We start from the raw sequence: 15,305 nt of genomic DNA, 5'->3' as shown, positions 1-15,305 counted from the left end.
TTTGATGTCTTAAGAACATGAAAAAAAAGTAATTTCTAAAAAATTTTTTCTTCTCTTTCTCAAATTTCTTTCAAGTGTAAGTTTTTCCTCCAAGTATTTAAGACGTTTTTCCTCTTTTCTTACTCTGCAAATATATTTCATAGATTTTAAAAACATCTTCAATGAGAAGGATTTACCAAGCCTGGAATTTGCCAACAGACTATTAAACTTAGTTCCTTTCAGCAAAGAAGTTTTTACCTTTGGAGGGAGGAGAAGGTCAGAGATTCCTTTGATACATAAAGAAAGCTGTGGTCTCTTTCCACAGAAAATATTTGCAAATGTTTGAATGTTAAAGTATCATTTTCTTCATAGTTTTCTTATATGTCGTTGCACAATTCCTTGCCTCTAATGGGTACTCAGTAAACAAAACTTGAATGTAGTAAGAGATACCGAGAAGGACACCAAGAACAAAATGTGGTTACCAAGAAGAAAATATTATCATGGGATGTCATCCTTTCTGTATCTGAGAGTCCATGTCCTGGACACTGGAGCATGATCTGATCATGGAGAAAGTAACAACAGAGCAAACAGGAGGCATAAACTGAAGCATGTCTAGAGGAAAATGTCATTCAACATTCAGAGTACTGTCCAACATTTACATGACTAGTAGTAAAATAAATACTTGATGGGTAATATTACAGGCAATAAACACAGTAGTATAGAGATTGTAAAATAACAGTTGACAACGACGAAGTGCTAATTATTTGCCACGCTTGATTTAAGAACTTTTTAGACATTAATTCATTTGATACTCATAACGACTTTATGGGGGTGTTGTGATTGTTGCTGTTGTTATTCAAATTACAGAGATGAGTAGCTACACTAAATAAATGTCTAAGGTCAGTTACAGGCAGTAAGAGGCAGAGCCTGGACTGAAACCCAGCCAGAGTTCACAGTCTTCACCATGGTCCTCTGCAGAAAGGTAGTGACCTCTCTGCCACAGGAAGGGCTAAATCATGGCATAATTACATTAATCAGAACTGTTATAAAGGTGATACATACACGAAGTGGACTAGATAACATCTAGTTCCAAATTCGGAGACTTCCTGTCAAAATACTAGAAAGAAAGAAAGTTTAACTTCCACCATAACCGTCCTCAAGGCAAATCATAGACAAAAGATGAAATACAATTCTTTGCACATTTAACACCAGAAAGGCTTCAGCACAGCCTAGAATAAAGACCAGGAGCTCAGTTGTAGCACAGCCCTAGTATCTCAAGGAGTGGTTCCAGTTTGTGCTGAACAGCAGAGGAGAGAGGTCCCCGTTTCAACAAAGAGGCTAGAATAGGTCAACCCAGAGCTTGGATCCAGAAGACATCTCTCTGGAAAACCCTGTCAACCATCCTCCCTTCTAGAAAAGAATTCTGGGAATTATTACTCTTGAGAACCACTGTGTCCCCTCAGAGAACAGCTGTAAGAGTGTGTAATGAGTCTCAGCAATTTCTCTGATTATAGTCAGAATAAAGATGTAGGGGGTGCTGTTTCAAGAGACTTTGTAATCTGGTGAATAATTCACAATTTTCTTTATCCTATGACCCATCCTGCTTCCTTGAGGAGGAAAGTAGAATCCTCATCTTCACACTCCATCCAGAACAGCTCTTTCCAACCCTTCTGCTCCTTGGTTGGAAAACTTGGGACTCCTCTTTCCAAATCATCCACTCCTATCTCCTCTGCCTCAGGAAAGAGGACCAGAGACCCACTACCAGGAATACTCCTGGCACTTTCTGCAGCATGCCTGCCTCCAAAAAGGGATGCTAACAGGTGCTAGACCAGCTGGCTGTAAACTTCCCATTTGTGGAAGAGGAGTGAAGGCCACAGGACCAGGATCCTTTTTGACAGCATCTGAGCTGACTCTCCACATAGGGGCCATGGATGTGGAAACAGTGTCTTTATGCCAGTGACATCAGAGGATAGACAGCCAGCAAGTGCACTACCTGCATTATCTCCTTTGATCCTCACAACATCCTCAAGAGGTAAGTAGAATTATTTTGTCATTTTATCAAATGAAAACAATGGTGAATTTTTTCTAAAGTCACACAGAGAGGTAGTGACAAAACTAGGACTCACACATTGGCCTGAATCCAGAACTCAAGGTCTCAAGACTGGATGGACAAAACACAGAGAGAGAGAGAGACAGTACCCTGCCCTTCTGACAATGGTTATCATTGGGCCCTTAACCATGAAAACAGAATGAGGAAGGAGTAGTTTTGGTTATCTCAGCCCTGAGCTCTCCACCTCCCTAAGTAATATTGTGTGTGTGTGTGTGTGTCTGTGTGTGTGTGTGTGCACGTACACTCGCATAAGCCTATTGACTTAGGTGCTGCAAATCCACCTTATACAGCCACGTTCAATGGTGGATACCAACACGCTCCTTCAGAAAATTATGTTGTTTCATTGTCAAAGCACTTGGAAGATATTTCTTTGGCCTTGTCTGCCAACCCTTATGCCAAGAGGAAGCATTTGGCCTCTGGTGTCCCTGAAAAAGTGTCCTCAGCACTGTCACACTTATGTGACAGATATCTCAGAGCACAAACACTTTACAGGAAAATGGATTTCAGCAGCCCAGCACTTCCTGGAACTCTGGCTTAATCAGCCTCTAGCATCCATGCTGATGCATCTCCTGGCTCCTCTCCCTGGGGGCATCTGGTTCTTTTATCTTTCTTTTCAAAGTTTCAGCAGAAATCATCCCTCCCTGTAATGATACCTTAACATCTAACACTATGGATCCTCAAGTTTCTGGGCTCAGAAATTTCTCTCCTCTGGTTCCTTGTGTCTTTAGTTCTCACATTGATTATACCAATCACTTCTTTTCTGGTGCAGATTTTTTCTTACATTCTTTAACTCTTGTTTTATTTTTTTATCAACTTGTCGTTGTCCTTGCACCACATTTGTCATTCAGCATGTTGGCTTTTTCATCATTTTATGTACCCAAATACCTGTGTTTGTATTAAACAAAAGAGTGCATATCCCTATCACGAGAAAGCATAATGCAGTCCACATCCACTATATTAATTTTTGTTATGTAATCAATAAGTTATAAAGATCTTATGTTGCTTCAAAATTCTCCACAATATAACCCCAAACTTCTTTTCCAGGCTGATTCCCCACATTTGTGTGATTTCTCCACTATCTCTTGGCTACCCAGGAAGAGGGAAGTAAAAGTATAGACATGTCGTCTTGGGTTGAAGTCTTTTGAAAGGGTGCATGACCATGGGGTGTATGCTGGTGAGAGATGAAAGCGCTAGAACTGGGCAGGCGATCATAGAGAGGGTAAGAGGCTGGAGATCACCATTGGTTCAAAGAGCAGGTGTACACAAAATGAATGAGCAGGGAGGGGTAGCATCGGACAATTAAAGAACATAGCAAAATAGTGTCAAAATCTATCCCTACTTGCATCCACTTACTACTTTTCTTCCTATAACCTGAACCTTTTTTCATTATAACCTTCACTCTTAGCATGATATATGGCCCCTGAATCCCTCTTTCCAGCATGAACTTCTGTTTATTCTCAACCTGTTCAAAACCAACACTCTATCTCCTACATCCAGTGAAAATGGAGTTGAGCCACCCAGCTCTTTAGCCACACTCTGAACCCAGTTATCATCAAACCTTTAAAATCTTTATTTTAAATTAGTTTCTTATGACCTTGTTAAAATATCAGAATGACAAAGACATAACAAAAACTCATCACCTAGGTTTAACAAATGTAACATTTCGTGATATTTGCTCCAAATTTTTTTTCAAGATTTTTTTATTTTTCCTTTTTTCCCCCAAAGCCCCTTGGTACATAGTTGTGCATTTTTAGTTGTGAGTCCTTCCAGCTGCAGCATGTGGGACACCGCCCCAGCATGGCCCAACAACCAGTGCCATGTCCGCGCCCAGGATTCGAACCAGTGAAACCCTGGGCCACCGAAAGAGACCGCACAGACTTAACCACTCGGGCACGGGGCTGGACCCCAAATTTTTTAAACAAATAAATTTTACAGATATACTTGAAACTCTCTTTGTCCCCATTCAAAATCTTATTTTCCTCCCTCTCACTCTAGAGGTAACCGGTTTTCCAGAGTTGGTATATACTCCCAGTCAAGATTTATATTTTTACTACATGAACATGTATTATTTTAGGTATCAAAATGTGTATATATTGTGCGATACAGAATATATCTTCCAGTAATTTGCTTTTCCCATCCTATTTTTTTAAATTTGTCCACATGAATTCATTCACTTTTACTGTTGTACAGAATTCGTTCATAAGAAATTGACACAATTTACCTATCCATTCCTCCATGGGTAGGCCATTTCCAAGTTTCCTCTATGACAGTACATATCCCTGTGAATGTGTTCATGAACACATATGCCAGAGTTTCTCTAGGGTCTAACCTAGAAGTGGAATTGCTGGGCCACAGGTGGATGAATTTCAGCTTTCCTAGAGATGGGCTAATTGTTCTTCAAATGGCAATACTAATTTTTCCATTTCTTCCCAATACATGAAATTGTCAGACTTTTATACTTTTACATGTTCCGAGATGAGGAATGTTAAATTAAATTTTGTTTTAATTTGGTTGAACATCTTTCCTTTTGTTTATTGGCCAGACCAGCTTCTCCTTCTACGACTTGCCTATTCAAGCCTGCTGTCCATTATTTCTTACTGGGTTTTGGTCTATTTCTTACCAGTGTGTACGACTCATGTATGCTGAATACTAATCCTTTATTGATTATGTGTGTAGTAAATACTTCTTTCCAGTCCATGATTTGTCTTTCCCCTTTCTTTTTAGAGTTTTTTTTAACACAAATGTTTTAAATTTAAAGTAGTCTAACATATTTTCCTTACGTTTTGTGTGTTCTGTGCCTTCTTCAAGAAATTAACTCTTTCCCTGATAAATTTTTTTTCCCTGTAAATTTTTTCCAGCTTTATCAACATATAATTGTCATATAATATTTTATAAGTTTAAGGAGTACAATATGTTAATTTGATATGCTTATATATTCCTCTAAATTTTTTGAAGTTTTGTTTTTCACAATTAATTCTTTAAGAACTATTTTTCTGTATAACTTTTCAGGTATGGATATCTCATTGTTCCAACACTCTACAAAACTGGTCAGTCAAAATGGTCATCCTTTCTTTGTGCATTTCTAAACCAACCCATGTTATATACCAACTTCTAATAAATGCTTGATCTGTGTCTGACTGTCTATCCTGTTACGTGAATCTACTTTTCACTCCCTCCACCAGTACTACTCCGTGATTTCAACTACCCTAATAAATCATTTTGACACTTAATGGGGCAATTCCTTCCTCCTTATTCTGTATCCTTGAATTGTCCTAGCTCCTCTTGGCTCCTTATTCTTCTGCAGGTGAAATTTAGTGTTTAAAAAATCTTGTGATATTTTGATTGGGATTGCATTGAATTCATACCTTAATTGAAGGAGAACTGAAATTTTTACCACATTGATTCTCATCATTAACATTGCTTATCTCTGCATTTTTTCAGATATTCCTTTTTTGTCCTTCGGTAAAGTTTTGAAATTTTTCAAACCAGTTGGACTTCTTTTGTTAGAATTATTTCTGGATTCCTTAATATTTTCTACTGCTATTGTGAATGAAGAGTATTTTTTAAATTATATTTTCTGCTTTAGTATTATTTAAGTATAAGAACAGTATTGATTGTTTTTAATATTAGTTTGTGTCAAACAAACTTGCTGTTATCTCCAGAGATTTCCTGGGGAATCCTTGATTGATCTAGAGATTCCCTTGGATTTTCTTTGTACACAATCATATTTTCTGTGAATTTTATCCTTTTGTTCTTTCCTTTCAAATTCTAACATGATGAAAAATTTTTCTACTATTATTTCACACGTAGGGTAACACTTCAAGTGTTCTTTGCAGAGATCTCAATTAGCTCTCTAATTCATGCAGATCTGTGGCACATCTCCTGTACCAGAGGGGAATTAACACATGAGACAGTCGCCTTTAGTGCCATATTTTTGAGTGGAAACCCCAAGGAGACACAACAGCATCAGCTATAGCTTATAACTCTTGCTCTGAGTTTTCATTTTTTTTTTTCTCATATCTATGTATTCCTATTTCTTTCTTTTAGGTCTGGCTATGTGTGTTTTGTATTAATGTCTACATTTATCTAAAATTTCTATGTATTTTAATTAGAATGGGACCTAGTAACATTAGCTTGGCACACTATGTTGCTGAGAACACCACCTCCAAAATATTACACTTCCACACTATGTGAAATAACAATAGACTCTGAGCCGTTTATCTTTATTGAACCCTCCCAACCCTGAGATACTGTGATTCTGTGTGAAGATAGGGTAAGACATTTCAAGAAAGGAAACCAAATTTCTCTAGGTACAGAGATGAAAAAGCACACCATATTTTGGGGAAATATAATTTAAACTGAATCCAGATGCCTAGCCTATATTTCACATGCATACTATAGGATACATCAAGAATTGGTGATTGAATTAATTATAGATTGAATTAATTATTGAGTACAATTCTCTTTAGAAAAATTAGTGAATTCCTTAAGATATCCTGGACTATAGTAACAAAGACATGACAAAATGTGTAACGGTTTAAACAGAATAAAAGTTTATTTCCCTCTTATATAACTGTCCCAGTGAGTGTCTTCTTGGTGGATGGTGGCTCTCCTGGATGTGGAGAACTAGGGACACAGGTTCATTCCACCATGTGACTCCACCATCCTGTTCAGCCTCCTGGCCATTTCCATCCAGCTGGCACAAGGGGGAAAAGGGTGTGGAGAAAGCCCAGAACTGGAACACATAGGTGGATTGGCTAGAACTCAGTCACATGACCACACTTCAGTGCAAGGGGGTCTGGGAAGTGTAGTCTAATTATATGTCCAGGAAGAAGAGAATAACATGGATTAGGATGAGCAGCTAGTGGTCTTTGCCATAAATAGTATGCCTCAGAGTGCAAGTGGATCAAAGTGGAGGGAATCCACAGTCAAGCACTTAAGGGAGCACTACAATACTTCAGGGAGAAGATGAAGATGACCAAGTTAAAGTTCTGAGACAGTAAGTAGAAAAGTTGAATTACGTAAGAATTATTTTAAATGAAAAATCAACAAGATCAGATGTAGAAGTAATGGATAAACTGGATGAATGTGCCTGTAAGGATCCCACATGTGGGGAAGCCAAGAAATAAACCTTGATTTAACCTAAGAAATATGAAGTGCAAACTTACTGGTTCTTACAATGATCAATATTCCACAATGATCTCCCTGGGGGTGATAAAAATAAGCAAAGTATGGTTTTTATCCTCAAAAAAGCTTGCAAATTACTCAGGTTGGATGTGCAGAGTATGGGGTATGGACAGACATGTTGGCAAGATGGCTGAAAGTAGAAATATGGGAAAGAGAGATGAAGCTTACAGACGTAGACCTGAGAGTTTACTAAGTAGTAGTTAAAGTGACTATGGATTTGGATGAGCCACCAAAAGAAAGAAGAAATAAAGGAAAGAGAAGACTGAAGAGAAAGGCTTTCTGATTATCCATATTACAGCGTCACCCAAAGAGATAAACACTATCACTTCTTGGCCTTTTGGCTAAGATCAAGTGAAGAGACACAGCCTATCAAATGAGGTGGTGAAAGTCTTCTTTGAAAATGAGACACTTGGGGAGGAAATTCATTAGGTTTGTTTATGCTAAGACCTAAAGTCACTGGCCCTTGTGATTTACAACCTTCCAGTGTCAGGGTAGACACCTGTTAGTTCCTGGGCTCTGGAATTACTATGAGTCTGGTCATCGGAATAATTCCTAATTTTCAGGCCAATTCTTGTTTTCACACACTCTTTGCATTGGAGTATTTTATCAAAGACTCCAAAATTCTATCCTTTCTTTGTCATATGTAATAAAATCAACGTGTGAATCTGACTTCTCCGTTAAGTTATAAAGTCCCTGAGAGCACAGACTATGTCCTACATGTTGAATAGAGGATTAATAAATTGTATTTTCCACATATTTGTGTTTTTTCCAGAAGCCTAACAAAGTATGTAGCACATGCAATATGAATATTAAGTATTTGTAAATTGATTAAATCCTAGGTGTTTGGGTGGTGGTGAAGAGATGGAGGAGGATGGGCACCTCTGATTCATAGATTTCTCACTTCTTAGACATGAGTGTCCGGGGATAACCATTGATTAGTGACACTGATCAACAAGGATATTTTCCCAAAATATTGGATATCTCTGGATTTAGTAAATTCAGTTGTAGAGATGGCTGATCTTTTGAGTCAAAACTGGTGGATAAGGAACATTGTTTCACACAGTAACTTCGTTAATAATTCTGGATTCCTCTCCCCTTTCTTAACAAAGGAGCCATGAGAGAAGAAAACCAACCCTCTACCCTGGATTTAATCCCCCTGAAGTTACTGGTCAGCATGAACAAGAAGACTTCTTCTTCATCCTCTTCCTGTTCATTTACCCCATCACATTGGTAACCTGCTCATCATCTTGCCCATTTTCTCTGACATTTGCCTTCACAAATCCATGCACTTTTTCCTTGCCAACTTCTCCTTTGTTGACACCTTCTTCTCCTCTCTTATGATCCCTAAGATGCTAACCAACCATCTCTTGGATACCAAATCCATCTCCTTTGGGGGATACCTAACACAAATGTATTTCCTGATTGTCTTGGGTAACACAGATAGCTGTATCTTGGCAGCAATGGCATATGATCGTGCTGTGGCCATCAGCTGCCCGCTTCATTACACAACAATTATGAGCCCACGGTCTTGTGTCCTGCTAATTGTTGGGTCTTGAATGGTTGGAAAGCCAATGTCCTCCCCACACTTTGCTCACAGCTAGTCCGTCTTTCTGTGGCAACCAGGAAGTAGCCAACTTCTGTGACATTACTCCTTTGCTCAAGCTGTCCTGTTCTGACATATACTTCAATGTGAAGATGACGTACATAGGTGTTGGTGTTTTCCCTGTGCCATTACTATGCATCATCATCTCCTATGTTCAGGTCTTTTCAACAGTCTTACTTCATCCGCCAAAGATATGTGTAAAGCCGTCTCCACCTGTGGTTCCCACCTCACAGTTGTTTCTTTGTATTATGGGACAGTCATGGGAATGTATTTCTACCCTCTGACTAGTTATAACCTAGAGAATGTAGTGATAGCTGTGATGTACAGGGCAGTGAGCCCAATGTTAAATCCTTTCATTTATAGTCTGAGGAATCAGAACATGAAGATCTGCCCTGGGGAAACTCTTCAACAAGAGAATCTCCTCATAACTAATGTGAGGTCATACATCAGAGACTGCAGTTACCCTTTAGGATACATTGAAAATTCCAGTCCCAGTGTTCTCCCACTCCAAGGAGGCGACTTTGATCTTTCTAGTTAGAAATTCTTCTTCTTAGAAGTTAGAAATAATTTATTATATATCTTAGTGAAATTATCCCTTTGCACACTTTATTGTCCTTTTGGCAGAGTGGCAGCACAGGAATATTGGTTTCATTTCTCAGCTAAGCTACTGAGTAGCAGAGCAAAGTTGAGAAGGTCTGAAGCTCAGTTTCTACATCTACATTAAGAATACCAACATCTGCTCCACCACTGTCACAGGATGTGAGGATCACACTATTCCATGATTTGAAGGCTATAAATCACTATTTGAATGTCAATTTTTATTGGGCTATTAGGCTTAATCACTCCTACTATGCTTACAAGCCTCCTAGGGCAGGAGACGTCTTAATGAATCACTGTAACTTTCACATATAAGGTGTATACAATAATTCTTGGTGGAAAGTGGCATGAACAAATGCAAAGATCAGTCTCTGAACTGTAATCTGGTAATGATCAGACATAAGCAGACCAGACATTATTTGCCATCCATTAAAATCTTTAAAGGAACTGACCTGGGGAAATATTTTTGTTCTTCCTGTGTTGTTGATTAAGCTGGACTGTTTCTAAAGAGCACAAGATTCTCCCTGAAATATTACTAAAATGACACATCACTAGAGTTATTGCGTTTTAAAGTAATAAACATTCTGATTCAATTAAAACAATAAAGTGCTGATTTAATTAATTATAACATGAAATAAAGCTACAGTGACAAAAAATATGGGGTGCCAAATAATAAATGAAGAAAAAGAGCAGGATTGGAAATGATGGGACTATTTTTCTCCACCATGGCCCAGGGAAGATGAGGCTTTGATTCTGGATGATCAAATCTGAGTATGTAGGTGGTTTCCCCAAACAAAGGTAGTTAATCCAGCAGGTCACTAAATACACACTAAGGAACTCCACTACCTAATATTGGATTCTGTTCATGAGAAAATCATAAATTGTTTTCAAAATATTAGAAATATATAAGTGATGGTCCTTAAATATCATATTTCCAAACAGGATAATTTTTTGAAAGGTAGATTAAATGCATCTTAGAACAGTGTGCTAGTTGTTCTATCATCTACTATTTTTAACTGCCAGTAAAAATATAAAATTATTGAGGCAGCCCCATGGCACAGCGGTTAAGTTCGCACCTTCTGCTTCAGTGGCCTGGTGTTTGCTGGTTTGGATCCCGGGTGCGGACATGGCACTGCTTGTCAAACCATGCTGTGGCAGGCGTCCAACATATAAAGTAGAGAAAGATGGGCATGGATGTTAGCTCAGGGCCAGTCTTCCTCAGCAAAAAGAGGAGGGTTGGTGGCATATGTTAGCTCAGGGCTAATCTTTCTCAAAAAAAATATATATATATATATACACATATCTATATGTAATTATTGTCTTCTATAGAAAATCCACATTGCCAAGAATTTATCCATGGATGTTAGAAGATGACATTATTCACCTTTTAATGCTTTCCGGGTCTCTAAAACACCAAGGATGAGAACTATCAAAAATATTTTCTTTTTAACCAAAAAACATTTTATTACAAATGCATATGAACCTGTGTGAATGAATGTCCAAATCATGGAGGGAATGAAGGTATTTCATTTAGGGAATTTTCAAATTTTGCCAATGAAAATGTTCCATAGATATATTGTCTGTCTCTCCCCACAAGAATGTGAAGATTTGGCATCTGTTTTGTTCACTGTTATATCTTCAGCACTTAGACAATGCTGACATACAGTAACTACTTAATTTGTGTTAAACGAATAAATGAATCCTGCAACATTATGTTTAAATAATGAATGCCACAAGGTTAATTTTGCTGTTATGGGTAAACTCAACAAGGCCAAATCATATGAGATATTTAAAATATTTTCCACAGTGAAATATTAAGTGCCAAAGAGGATAGTATAAAAGAAGAGCCAAGGAGGTAGACGCTTAGGAGAACTCCATACTACGTAACTGCTCTATCAGTCTCACATTATTCCTCCATTTTAATTTAGTGAGCCACTAAAAGGAAAACGATGCCTTTAATGAAAATAGTGAAAAAGAGTAATTTGAGAAAAATTTGTTCCTTCTTGAACATGTTTTCAAGGGTTCCTTTGGGACATTTTCATGGAGGTATTCAATTAAAGAGTATAATGAAGATATGAAACTTTGGAGTAAAATTACCAGAGATCACTGTAGAATTGATAAGTAAAGTTGCAGAAAGAGACAAAATAATTTAACAGTATGAGACTGAGACCCAAGCCAGAGGCTCTTGTATACAAGGTTGACTACATTTCAAGAAAGGGGGCCATGATGCAGAATGAGGGTTCCAGTGGGGGCAGTAAGACACTTGTACAATCTAGAGTTGATGTCAAGCTACCTGTTTGTCTCATTTTTGTATTAGTCAAAGTACATAGCACAGTGCGTCATCACAGTAATTTTGAGTGGGCACTCAACTGAAAAAAACTGAAACACAGGAAAAAAAATAATAAATGATATAAAGGAAATTCAAAACATGCCATGTAGGTTTAGAAAAAATAGACATTTTATTGAATATCAAATATACATACGTGTGTGGTCATGCGTATTTAACGTATCACATATATTATTGTTTCTTTCAATTCTCAAAATATCCCTGTGGCATAGATGGAAAGAGCCCTCCTTTGCAGATGAGAAAGCCATATATATGAAGGGTGATGTGACTTATTCAATGTCTTTCAATTAGTGAGACGCAGGTCTATATTTGAGCTCAGTTTTCTCATGATTAATGCTCTTCCCTCAACTCCACCACTGACCCACAGAGAAGATACAAAATACTGAGAGATAGTTAAGTCAGTCAGGATGTGTGCACTAGCAACAGGTGTAGCTACAACTTTGATTCAGAGACATCACTTCACTCATAGTAGAGCATGAGATACAAGGCAGAGATGAGAAACATGGACTCATATAGAAGTTATCAAACTCTGAAGCAGAAGAGAGATGATCCTTCACGGTTTCCGTCTCACCACCTTCAATCAATCAATCCAGATTTATCCAGTGCAGTCTGAAGGAGATGCCAAAGAATTCCACAAGCAACACATCATTGTAACATAAATCCGCAGCTGTCATCCTCCATTCGTGCTTCTGGTTTTCCAAGAAGTCATGGGAAAATTCAAAATATGTGGCATTGGGCCATGGGTATAGGCAAAAATCAAAGCAGAGAAAGATTTCCTTCGCTAAAATTATGCCTTCCCTATTCCTGAAGAGACAGTGAGAATCAGGTGTCCTCTGAGGACAGTTGCTCATTGTCTGGAGTTAATAAGGAGCAGTGGGGATGTACTCTCAGATGATCCCAGAAAGCCTTGAAAGATCTCATGTTGCCTCAACCCCTAGCCCTTCCCTGTCCCAGGGGCTATGAAATAGGCTCCAGTTCCTCAGTGATCCCAATCTTTTCCACAATTGGAACTCATGTATTTAACAAAAACATATATAACATTGAGCTGTGTGGCAAGCACTTTACAAATATTAGCTTCCTTTCTGAGTTAATTATTACTGTTATCCTGATTTTACACCAGGAACCTCAGACATGGAGAAGTTACATAGCCTACCCATGGTCACTCAGGTCATAAGTGGTGATGCTGTGATTCAAACCCTGGTGGTCTGACTCCAGAATCTATGCTCTCAACCACTATGGTTTGCTGCCTCTCTAGATCCAACTGAAAGGAAACGGTTGTGGGCTCCCTTATCACCTTCTGGCTGTTCATTTCCCATCATCTGTAGGTACAAATGGAGGCATCAGAGCCAGATCTTTGTGACAAGCATCTCAAACAGACACAAGGAATGAGTAAGATCTGAGTGGTAGGTGGGGCAATAGGTACTTTGAGATGTACATATCCATCTCTCCTCCTGTGGTTGTTGTTTAAAAACAACAACCACAGAAATATGGGATGGTTGTGATTTTTTAGTATGTCGAATCTGTCCAATATCAAAGGGACTATATTTATTCTCTGTAGCTTCAGTGGGCAGGTTTATGACTAATTCTACTTCAATCAATATTTGTTTACCTAATTTTAGATGCTATGCTGTGCTATGGAGTTTTCATCCAGGATTGAACCAAGCAAAGGAAGATAAAATAGCAGAGACCTTGGCTCTCTATAAGAAAAAGGAGAGATTTCTAACCATAAATGTGTTGTAAAAGAGTAGGCTAGCTCACTGAGTAACAAGTTCACCAGGCAGGGATATCACAAGAGAATATCTTCTCCAGGCAGCAAAGTGTTCTGGAGCCCTGCTATTTAAACTGTGCTTCACCGTTAGTCGGCACCCCATCACCTAGAAGCTTGCTAGAAATGCGGACTCTCAGGCCTCACCCCAGACCTGCTGAACCAGAATCTGCACTTCCACAAGGTCCCTGGGGGAGTTGTGTGCACATTACCGTTAGAGAAGCACTATTCTAGGTGACATCTGCATCTGCCTCAATTCTAGGATTTTCCTTCTGTAGCCCTACAAAAACGGGTAGAAAACAGCTCTGCACCAAGGAGGCCAAATCCCTGTGTTCAGCTCCAAGTTCTTCCGTTAACCAATTGCAATGTATGATTCTTTAGATCTGATTCAAACAATAATTTGTTTTGATTGAGGAAGACTAGCCCTGAGCTAATATCTGTGCCAGTCTTTCTCTACTTCATATGTGGGTCACCACCACAGCATGGCAAGGGGTGTAGGTCCACGCCCAGGATCCAAACCCATGAACCTGGGCCACTGAAGTGAAGCACACTGGACACAAACGCTACACCACAGGGCCCCTACAATACATTATTTGTAAGTGTATAGGCCAAATGGAGAAATGTGAACCATAACTGGATATTTGACTATATAAACAAAAATTAATGTTATTTTTCAGGTGAGATAAAATCTGGTAGGATTTTTTTTGAGTCCCTATTTTTACAGATACACACAGAAATATTTACCAATGAAATAATACAATGTCTTGGATTCACTTCAAAGTAATTCAAAAGGATGGATGGGTGAGATGTGGTAGAGGTTGTAGATGAAACAAGCAAATTTGGTCAAGACTCAGTGATTGTTGGAAGCAGTGTTGGATATTTCGATTAACTTCATATTGACTCACTCTTTTGTACTTAGCTAAACAGGGATACCAGCGAAATTAAGGATTTGATGTGCTAGTTTCAGTGGTTTTCTCTAGCACATATTTGAATATATGTATAACCAATATATAACTTTAATATATAAATTGTGCAGTACAAAATATGCGTGTTAAAATGTAATATATGCCTATGCAATATAAAAATATAAATAAAGGAGTTTCATCGTAGCTTTCTTTTTTTATGCATGTTTAAATTATTGTATAATAAGAAGTTTAAATAAATGTTTTAAATTCAGGGGGAAAAACGGTGGTCTTCCAAAGCAGCCAATAAAATTACTCCTGGACTTTAGGCATCATCCTTGACACCCTTTGCTCTCCCTCACTCACCCTCACCCAATAAGTCACCAATTTCTGTGAATAAACTACTTTATCATTTCTGTATCTTTCTCTATTCTCTGTCCTTGTAACTGCAGCCATCATTTGGGCCCTCAAAACCTACATCAGTTTATCATCCACATGATCCCAGTGCAACTTTCCAAAATGCATACCTGATCCTGTCTCTCCCCTGCTTAATTCCATCAAGGTCTCCTCCCCAGTGTTCAGAATTCTGCCTTTTTTGTTCCAGCCAAATTGAATGAATTGCATTTTCCTGATGAGGCAATGCTCAGACTGACCTTGGGCCTTTGTCAGTCTTGCTCCCACTGTTTAGTATCCCCTTTTTGTCTCTTTTCTCTCTCCCATCTCCACCCAAATAATTTGTCCTCCATAATTCAGTTTGGGCATCATCTTCTGCAGAAAGTCACCCCTGACTACACATTGTTGGGAGCTTCATTTAC

General features: G+C 38.4%; 1 protein-coding gene across 5 annotated transcripts in view; it reads left to right on the top strand.

The window, feature by feature from the left end:
• LOC103544708 (olfactory receptor 1D2) overlaps positions 1–15,305 on the top strand; it is a 58,645-nt gene that overhangs the window by 17,367 nt on the left and 25,973 nt on the right. The window lies entirely within an intron of this gene.

Source organism: Equus przewalskii, chromosome 10 (genome assembly GCF_037783145.1).
Source record: "Equus przewalskii isolate Varuska chromosome 10, EquPr2, whole genome shotgun sequence".
In the NCBI taxonomy this organism is placed as follows: Eukaryota; Metazoa; Chordata; class Mammalia; order Perissodactyla; family Equidae; genus Equus; species Equus przewalskii.
Note: the sequence above shows the minus strand (reverse complement) of the source record. Positions and strands in the feature narration are given on the sequence as shown.